Source organism: Poromitra crassiceps (assembly GCF_964638095.1).
Source record: "Poromitra crassiceps genome assembly, chromosome: 21".
Classification (NCBI taxonomy): domain Eukaryota; kingdom Metazoa; phylum Chordata; class Actinopteri; order Beryciformes; family Melamphaidae; genus Poromitra; species Poromitra crassiceps.
Genome location: NC_139638.1, coordinates 11922482 through 11932310, shown reverse-complemented (window position 1 = coordinate 11932310; position 9829 = coordinate 11922482).

Sequence of the window (9829 nt, the reverse complement as noted above, 5' to 3'; positions counted from 1 at the left end):
GGTATTCAGCCTCTCTGGTGTCAAGTCTGATTTTGGAGAAGAAAAAAAAAAAATCCAAAATCAGACAGTGTTGACACCACAGAGGCTAAGACCGCATTGACTCAGTGCAGTATTCAGCCTCTCTGGTGTCAAGTCTGATTTTGGAAAAAAAAAAAAAAAAATCCAAAATCAGACAGTGTTGACACCACAGAGGCTAAGACCGCATTGACTCAGTGCAGTATTCAGCCTCTCTGGTGTCAAGTCTGATTTTGGAAAAAAAAAAAAAAAAAAATCCAAAATCAGACAGAGTGTTGACACCAGAGAGGCTAAGACCGCATTGACTCAGTGCAGTATTCAGCCTCTCTGGTGTCAAGTCTGATTTTGGAAAAAAAAAAAAAAAAATCCAAAATCAGACAGAGTGTTGACACCAGAGAGGCTAAGACCGCATTGACTCAGTGCGGTATTCAGCCTCTCTGGTGTCAAGTCTGATTTTGGAAAAAAAAAAAAAAATCCAAAATCAGACAGAGTGTTGAGACCAGAGAGGCTAAGACCGGATTGACTCAGTGCGGTATTCAGCCTCTCTGGTGTCAAGTCTGATTTTGGAGAAAGAAAAAAAAATCCAAAATCAGACAGAGTGTTGAGACCAGAGAGGCTAATACCGCATTGACTCAGTGCGGTATTCAGCCTCTCTGGTGTCAAGTCTGATTTTGGAAAAAAAAATCCAAAATCCAAAATCAGACAGAGTGTTGACACCAGAGAGGCTAAGACCGCATTGACTCAGTGCGGTATTCAGCCTCTCTGGTGTCAAGTCTGATTTTGGAGAAAGAAAAAAAAAATCCAAAATCAGACAGAGTGTTGAGACCAGAGAGGCTAATACCGCATTGACTCAGTGCGGTATTCAGCCTCTCTGGTGTCAAGTCTGATTTTGGAGAAAGAAAAAAAATCCAAAATCAGACAGAGTGTTGACACCAGAGAGGCTAAGACCGGATTGACTCAGTGCGGTATTCAGCCTCTCTGGTGTCAAGTCTGATTTTGGAGAAAGAAAAAAAAATCCAAAATCAGACAGAGTGTTGAGACCAGAGAGGCTAATACCGGATTGACTCAGTGCGGTATTCAGCCTCTCTGGTGTCAAGTCTGATTTTGGAAAAAAAAAAAAAAAAAATCCAAAATCAGACAGAGTGTTGACACCAGAGAGGCTAAGACCGCATTGACTCAGTGCGGTATTCAGCCTCTCTGGTGTCAAGTCTGATTTTGGAAAAAAAAAATCCAAAATCCAAAATCAGACAGAGTGTTGACACCAGAGAGGCTAAGACCGCATTGACTCAGTGCGGTATTCAGCCTCTCTGGTGTCAAGTCTGATTTTGGAAAAAAAAAAAAAAAATCCAAAATCAGACAGAGTGTTGACACCAGAGAGGCTAAGACCGGATTGACTCAGTGCGGTATTCAGCCTCTCTGGTGTCAAGTCTGATTTTGGAGAAAGAAAAAAAAATCCAAAATCAGACAGAGTGTTGACACCAGAGAGGCTAAGACCGCATTGACTCAGTGCAGTATTCAGCCTCTCTGGTGTCAAGTCTGATTTTGGAGAAGAAAAAAAAAATCCAAAATCAGACAGAGTGTTGACACCAGAGAGGCTAATACCGCATTGACTCAGTGCGGTATTCAGCCTCTCTGGTGTCAAGTCTGATTTTGGAAAAAAAAAAAAAATCCAAAATCAGACAGAGTGTTGACACCAGAGAGGCTAAGACCGCATTGACTCAGTGCGGTATTCAGCCTCTCTGGTGTCAAGTCTGATTTTGGAGAAGAAAAAAAAAATCCAAAATCAGACAGAGTGTTGAGACCAGAGAGGCTAAGACCGCATTGACTCAGTGCGGTATTCAGCCTCTCTGGTGTCAAGTCTGATTTTGGAAAAAAAAAAAAAAAATCCAAAATCAGACAGAGTGTTGACACCAGAGAGGCTAAGACCGCATTGACTCAGTGCGGTATTCAGCCTCTCTGGTGTCAAGTCTGATTTTGGAGAAGAAAAAAAAAATCCAAAATCAGACAGAGTGTTGAGACCAGAGAGGCTAAGACCGCATTGACTCAGTGCGGTATTCAGCCTCTCTGGTGTCAAGTCTGATTTTGGAAAAAAAAAAAAAAATCCAAAATCAGACAGAGTGTTGACACCAGAGAGGCTAAGACCGCATTGACTCAGTGCGGTATTCAGCCTCTCTGGTGTCAAGTCTGATTTTGGAAAAAAAAAAAAAAAAAAATCCAAAATCAGACAGAGTGTTGAGACCAGAGAGGCTAATACCGCATTGACTCAGTGCGGTATTCAGCCTCTCTGGTGTCAAGTCTGATTTTGGAGAAAGAAAAAAAATCCAAAATCAGACAGAGTGTTGACACCAGAGAGGCTAAGACCGCATTGACTCAGTGCGGTATTCAGCCTCTCTGGTGTCAAGTCTGATTTTGGAGAAGAAAAAAAAAAATCCAAAATCAGACAGAGTGTTGACACCAGAGAGGCTAAGACCGCATTGACTCAGTGCGGTATTCAGCCTCTCTGGTGTCAAGTCTGATTTTGGAGAAGAAAAAAAAAATCCAAAATCAGACAGAGTGTTGACACCAGAGAGGCTAAGACCGCATTGACTCAGTGCGGTATTCAGCCTCTCTGGTGTCAAGTCTGATTTTGGAAAAAAAAAAAAAAAAATCCAAAATCAGACAGTGTTGACACCACAGAGGCTAAGACCGCATTGACTCAGTGCAGTATTCAGCCTCTCTGGTGTCAAGTCTGATTTTGGAAAAAAAAAAAAAAAAAAATCCAAAATCAGACAGAGTGTTGACACCAGAGAGGCTAAGACCGCATTGACTCAGTGCAGTATTCAGCCTCTCTGGTGTCAAGTCTGATTTTGGAAAAAAAAAAAAAAAAATCCAAAATCAGACAGAGTGTTGACACCAGAGAGGCTAAGACCGCATTGACTCAGTGCGGTATTCAGCCTCTCTGGTGTCAAGTCTGATTTTGGAAAAAAAAAAAAAAATCCAAAATCAGACAGAGTGTTGAGACCAGAGAGGCTAAGACCGGATTGACTCAGTGCGGTATTCAGCCTCTCTGGTGTCAAGTCTGATTTTGGAGAAAGAAAAAAAAATCCAAAATCAGACAGAGTGTTGAGACCAGAGAGGCTAATACCGCATTGACTCAGTGCGGTATTCAGCCTCTCTGGTGTCAAGTCTGATTTTGGAAAAAAAAATCCAAAATCCAAAATCAGACAGAGTGTTGACACCAGAGAGGCTAAGACCGCATTGACTCAGTGCGGTATTCAGCCTCTCTGGTGTCAAGTCTGATTTTGGAGAAAGAAAAAAAAAATCCAAAATCAGACAGAGTGTTGAGACCAGAGAGGCTAATACCGCATTGACTCAGTGCGGTATTCAGCCTCTCTGGTGTCAAGTCTGATTTTGGAGAAAGAAAAAAAATCCAAAATCAGACAGAGTGTTGACACCAGAGAGGCTAAGACCGGATTGACTCAGTGCGGTATTCAGCCTCTCTGGTGTCAAGTCTGATTTTGGAGAAAGAAAAAAAAATCCAAAATCAGACAGAGTGTTGAGACCAGAGAGGCTAATACCGGATTGACTCAGTGCGGTATTCAGCCTCTCTGGTGTCAAGTCTGATTTTGGAAAAAAAAAAAAAAAAAATCCAAAATCAGACAGAGTGTTGACACCAGAGAGGCTAAGACCGCATTGACTCAGTGCGGTATTCAGCCTCTCTGGTGTCAAGTCTGATTTTGGAAAAAAAAAATCCAAAATCCAAAATCAGACAGAGTGTTGACACCAGAGAGGCTAAGACCGCATTGACTCAGTGCGGTATTCAGCCTCTCTGGTGTCAAGTCTGATTTTGGAAAAAAAAAAAAAAAATCCAAAATCAGACAGAGTGTTGACACCAGAGAGGCTAAGACCGGATTGACTCAGTGCGGTATTCAGCCTCTCTGGTGTCAAGTCTGATTTTGGAGAAAGAAAAAAAAATCCAAAATCAGACAGAGTGTTGACACCAGAGAGGCTAAGACCGCATTGACTCAGTGCAGTATTCAGCCTCTCTGGTGTCAAGTCTGATTTTGGAGAAGAAAAAAAAAATCCAAAATCAGACAGAGTGTTGACACCAGAGAGGCTAATACCGCATTGACTCAGTGCGGTATTCAGCCTCTCTGGTGTCAAGTCTGATTTTGGAAAAAAAAAAAAAATCCAAAATCAGACAGAGTGTTGAGACCAGAGAGGCTAAGACTGCATTGACTCAGTGCGGTATTCAGCCTCTCTGGTGTCAAGTCTGATTTTGGAAAAAAAAAAAAAAAAATCCAAAATCAGACAGAGTGTTGACACCAGAGAGGCTAAGACCGCATTGACTCAGTGCGGTATTCAGCCTCTCTGGTGTCAAGTCTGATTTTGGAAAAAAAAAAAAAAAAAAATCCAAAATCAGACAGAGTGTTGACACCAGAGAGGCTAAGACCACATTGACTCAGTGCGGTATTCAGCCTCTCTGGTGTCAAGTCTGATTTTTGAAAAAAAAAAAAAAAAATCCAAAATCAGACAGAGTGTTGACACCAGAGAGGCTAAGACCGCATTGACTCAGTGCGGTATTCAGCCTCTCTGGTGTCAAGTCTGATTTTGGAAAAAAAAAAAAAAAAAATCCAAAATCAGACAGAGTGTTGAGACCGTATGTGTAGAGGCTAAATTAAACCAAAATAATAAAGCCACTGAGGGGCGAATTGGGAGTAGTTTCAGACGCGTGTTCAAGTCCAAGAAATCAATTCACTGTTATAATTGGATGTCTCACCGACCCTCCATTTATTTGGCAATGCATGTTTGTCATTGCTCACCATATGTACAGCATAGTCCAACAGCAACAGTCACGCTATGATGCCCAGTAACCAAACTCATGACTTCACATAATACTGATAACACGGAGAAAATGAACAAACACGGTAATAGTGAAAGGCATGGAGCAGCACCAAACACTGCAGCACGGTCGAAAACTGTGTGCTTTCCCAATCAGCACCTGATTCCCCTCACCTGGGAGCATACCTATATGCACTTTTCTCTCCCATACCATGCTCCACCCAGTGTCCAATGTCAGGATTGCATGTACACACACACAGATCACAAACAGACAAAAGTAGAATTTGGCTCCAACAGTATGTATATGTATGTATGTATGTATGTATGTATGTATGTATGTATGTATGTATGTATGTATCTATCTATCTATCTATCTATCTATCTATCTATCTATCTATCTAATTATTATTTTATGTGTTCTATAATATAATATGATTTAATATAATTTTTCAACTTGTGACATACATTTGTGCCGTAAGGCATCTAGTCTGCCGGAAAGCTGTCAGAAGAAGAAGAAACTTCCCTTTGGCAATAGACGGACCAGTAGGTGGCAGTAATGCACAAAAAGCTGTTTGCCAAGCGCCATAAAACAATAGAAGAAGACACCCGATCTACTATGAATCACCTCATTGAATGGAAAGGAATTGCATTCAAATGCCCCCATCGAATGGAGAGGAGTTGTACAATCTCTACAACCCAGTTTAGCCGGGTTGCCGAGGTTACTGTGAAAAGCCCATGGAATGGTTCAGACTCGCCATTGGCTGTTCTCTCGAGCACCACGCCCACCCCTGCAGACACTACTACGCATGCGCGGTTCTACTAAGCACACCGCACACCTCTGCAGACACTACTACGCATGCGCAAAGCGCAGGTTATGCGGGTTGGATTCATTTTCCCATTCAATGCATTGCACTGGCGTATAAAACAGCTTTGTGGTCGCTAGCTGCCCGTCAGCTTAGCAAACTCAAGGTGAGTGGTTTTTACTAGCATGCTAATCCTAGAAGAACAAGCTAATGTCACATTAAACTCCAGGCGAGTGTGTTTACCTAGCTTCTGCTAGCCAGGCTAACCTTCTGCTTCCATCAACAGGCTACCGTCACTTTTAGAAACTAACGCTAATGTTATGTTAGATGATCAACTCCGGTTTATTTACCTTCTGCTGTGGTTAGCTCATGCTAGCGCTAGTAAAGGGATGACCAGGGATGACAGGCTTGCTTAGCTTTTAGAAGCAAAGCTAATGTTGTTTTCAGTGTTGCTTGGTGCTGTCACACTCACACACATGCGTTAACATTAATACACGTCTTAGCTTTTTAAAGGTAAGCTAATGTCACATGTGTGTTAATTGAAAGAGCCAAAACCTAGCTTTAAAAGGCTTCTGAAATAGCTTCAAGGCAGGGGACAGGAAAACCAATCAATTACAGATCACAGGGTTCTCACTATAATTCCATCCATAGGTAACATAATGTAAAATAACTACTCCTACATACATTAGGATGCAGTTAGGATCCCTGGTGAATGCATGTAAAAAATAGATATATAATGGACATAATAAAAGGGAGCCGGCTCTGTCTGTTTGGTGTTTCTGTCTGTCCCGCTGGTGATTATGTCAGTGATGTCACTGGTGATGATGTCATCAGTCCCCGCTGGTGATGATGTCGTCATCAGTGATCTCATAATCAAAGTCCCAGGGGCAGACACTGAAATAAGTGGGAGTGGCACACGGGCTTAGAGATGTGACGTAGATGTTGTCTCTGTGTTTTATAGCGAGTCGGGGGGGGGGCGAGCACTCTAGAGGGGCTCACTACCCTTGTTAGGCTAACGGCCTAAACATGGTCGTCCGTCAGAGCCTCGCCCCGCCCTCCCCGTATGACGGCGGGTGGAGCCCCGTCCTACGGGGAGGGGGCGAATGTGACTCAGCGCTGACGAGAGTTGTGACTGGTCGTTGCCTTGGCTCATCGTCGTAAAGTCGCCTTTCAAAGCATGACGTTAGATTATAACGAACTAGTTGTGTGGCTTAGCCTTCCCAAATGTTGAGGGTCGTTTTTTAGAATTTAATACATAGAATTGGGAACGTTACATTCAATTTCATTCAGACTGCCTGGCAGACAATCTCCGCCATTTTCACACGGAGCTTCCACAGGAGGAGGGAGGGTGGAAGGAGGGAGGGCATAGTGGCGTCCGAGCATGTAGGGCTAGCTGGCGCCGCCAGGCGGCGAGACGGCTCCAATTCGAGGCGGACGGATGACCATGTTTAGGCCTTAAGGCTACCATTTGTTTTCTCAGAGGCAGAGGGATACAGTGCCGGCTCTAACTGTGGTATATTGGGAGTGAGTGGTACTGACTTTACTAGGTGCACATTATCAGATAATAATGGACCCCCTGCAGCCAATCAGAATTGAGTATTCACCCAGACCATGGTATAAATATTTATATATATATGTATGCCCCCTTTAGGGCGATAACTACCACTTATGTTCATTTAGGTTTCCGATTGCTATATTACATGGAGTGTCTGGTGTGGGAGATTTGATCTGTCAAAAGCAGGGGAACAAAGGCTCGCTCCTGGCCAATCCTGACGCTTGACTGCTGCATAGGCGGGCACAGGGCGTGGTCTGCCTAAAACCGCGGTGCAATCCATAATTACGCCTCCAAGGCAGGGGACAGGAAAACCAGTCGATTACAGATCACGGCGTTCTCAAAGTGGACTCCAGAGATGCCAGGGGTCCTTGAGGGCCTTCCAGGCAGTCCCCAGCAAAAAGGGGGATACTTTATTGTGACGTCACCAAACGTTCCACAGTGCATGTGCTTAAAAGGGAATGCCATGAATGGATTGTGATTTCAAAATGTCTTCCATTAGCTTTAGTGTCATACAATAACATTCTTGCTGCCTTAGTTTGCACCCTTTGAACTCTTCTTACACTATCACAAAGAAATTAGGTATCCTCTTTGTCAGTAAAGCAGTACCAATAATGTTCTTAGGTAAGTGGCAAATGTGAGGAAACTAAGATAACTGGCTTCACCATAAATTGTTACATATTTTTGCCTTTGTAACCACATCTTGAACATCTCTTCGGGCTTTCTTCTAGTGGAGCCAAGAACCTTGATTTCTGTCTTCCTATATTAAGAACAAGCTTCAGGGATGCAAACTAGTAAAAATTGTATCCAAAAATTGAGCATTTAAGTGACTACATATCAAAATATGCAAAATTCTTACTTTTTCTTCCTCATTCACACAAGTTCTCTCACTTGCTCTCTCTAACACAATATTTTATATTTCTCATGTTATTTCTTGCAGAAAGATGGTTAAAGTAAAGAAAAAAATTTATGTCAAATGGAGAAGCTGTGTGGTGGACCAGGGGAGAACCATGAAGTCGGTAAGGAGGCACAACATCCTCCAGTCTCCTACCAGCTCTATGGAGGAGATAGGAGGATGTCCAGGCGGCGATCGAGCAGCACCAGCATCAATGGCTGAAGCCCCTCTAGAACCTGAGGGCGGTGCTCTTCCACCACCTTCCAAACTTCGTAAGCTCGAGGATGTGCAGGTAGGGATGTTAATGGTTTATCGACAATTGATTAATCGATCGTACATAATTAGATCATTCAAATATTATGTTAACAGATTAATCTACAATGTAGGCTATGTGCTAATTTCTAATTTTTATTTTCTTTGCTGAAATGATTTAACACCACGAGGGTGAAATTTAACTTTCACTGCTCATACAGAGGAAGAAGAAAGCCAAGCTAGCAGACAGAAAGTCCAGTGTGGGAGAATTACCCCGCAAAAGACAACAGTAATCATTGTAATACAATGTTGAAATATGTCACGTCCACAAGCACAATGACAGCTAACGCAGGAAGTTTAGTTGGTTGATCGACTTTTTGGGTCGGCCTAAAGACAGGTGTAAAACCCTGCATTTTGTACTTTCTATTTAGCATGTCAAAAGCGTTTTTTTTTTTTCAATCTAATGATTCATCGATTAATCAATTGTTAACATGACCATTTAATCGATTACGAGAATTGATCACAATTTGCATCCCTATCTGCAGGCATGGATTGAAATCCGGCCCAGTCTGCATGTGCCAGCTGTGGAGTCCCTCTGCCCACCCCTAAGTCCATGCTGCCACATATGTCAGTGTGCTTTAAAGGAAGAAATCTGGAAATGTGGTGATTGTGACAATGGAACCAATGCATTGGATTTATAGGCTAATGTGTGCACACCATCTAATGGCCATGTCATGTTGGTAGCGCGCTACACATACCTCTTCATTGCGTTGGCAGAGCAGATTGTGTCCCGTCCCAGTGGAAAGAGCGGCTGTGACGTCAGCGCTGGTGAGTTGCCGTTCCTGATCGGCAATGAGCGTGTGAGTGTGATTCACAGGTTGTTTTTTCCACACCGGCAAGAACCGGCGAGGAATAGGCTGTGATGTGGATCCCGCTGAACCCGTGGCCCTCTGCGATGAGCTGCCTGTGGCCTCGCACAGATCGGTACCGCTTAGCTGGCTGTGATGAAATGTGGATCCCTCTTCGTGCACGACACGCTGAGTAGATTGTCCCGGGCCGATGGCTGTAGTCTCCCGTCACCTGGTCTCCGCAGCTTATGACAGCAGGCGCACTCTGCCACTATGCACCTGCAGCTCCAGCCAAACACACTCCAGTGCTGTATATGGCTGGTTGATCCCGAACAACGGTCCAATACGAGTCAAAAATAAAGCCAGTTTTCGACTAATGTAGAGGCTAAATTAAACCAAAATAATAAAGCCACTGAGGGGCGAATTGGGAGTAGTTTCAGACGCGTGTTCAAGTCCAAGAAATCAATGTCCATTCACTGTTATAATTGGATGTCTCACCGACCCTCCATTTATTTGGCAATGCATGTTTGTCATTGCTCACCATATGTACAGCATAGTCCAACAGCAACAGTCACGCTATGATGCCCAGTAACCAAACTCATGACTTCACATAATACTGATAACACGGAGAAAATGAACAAAC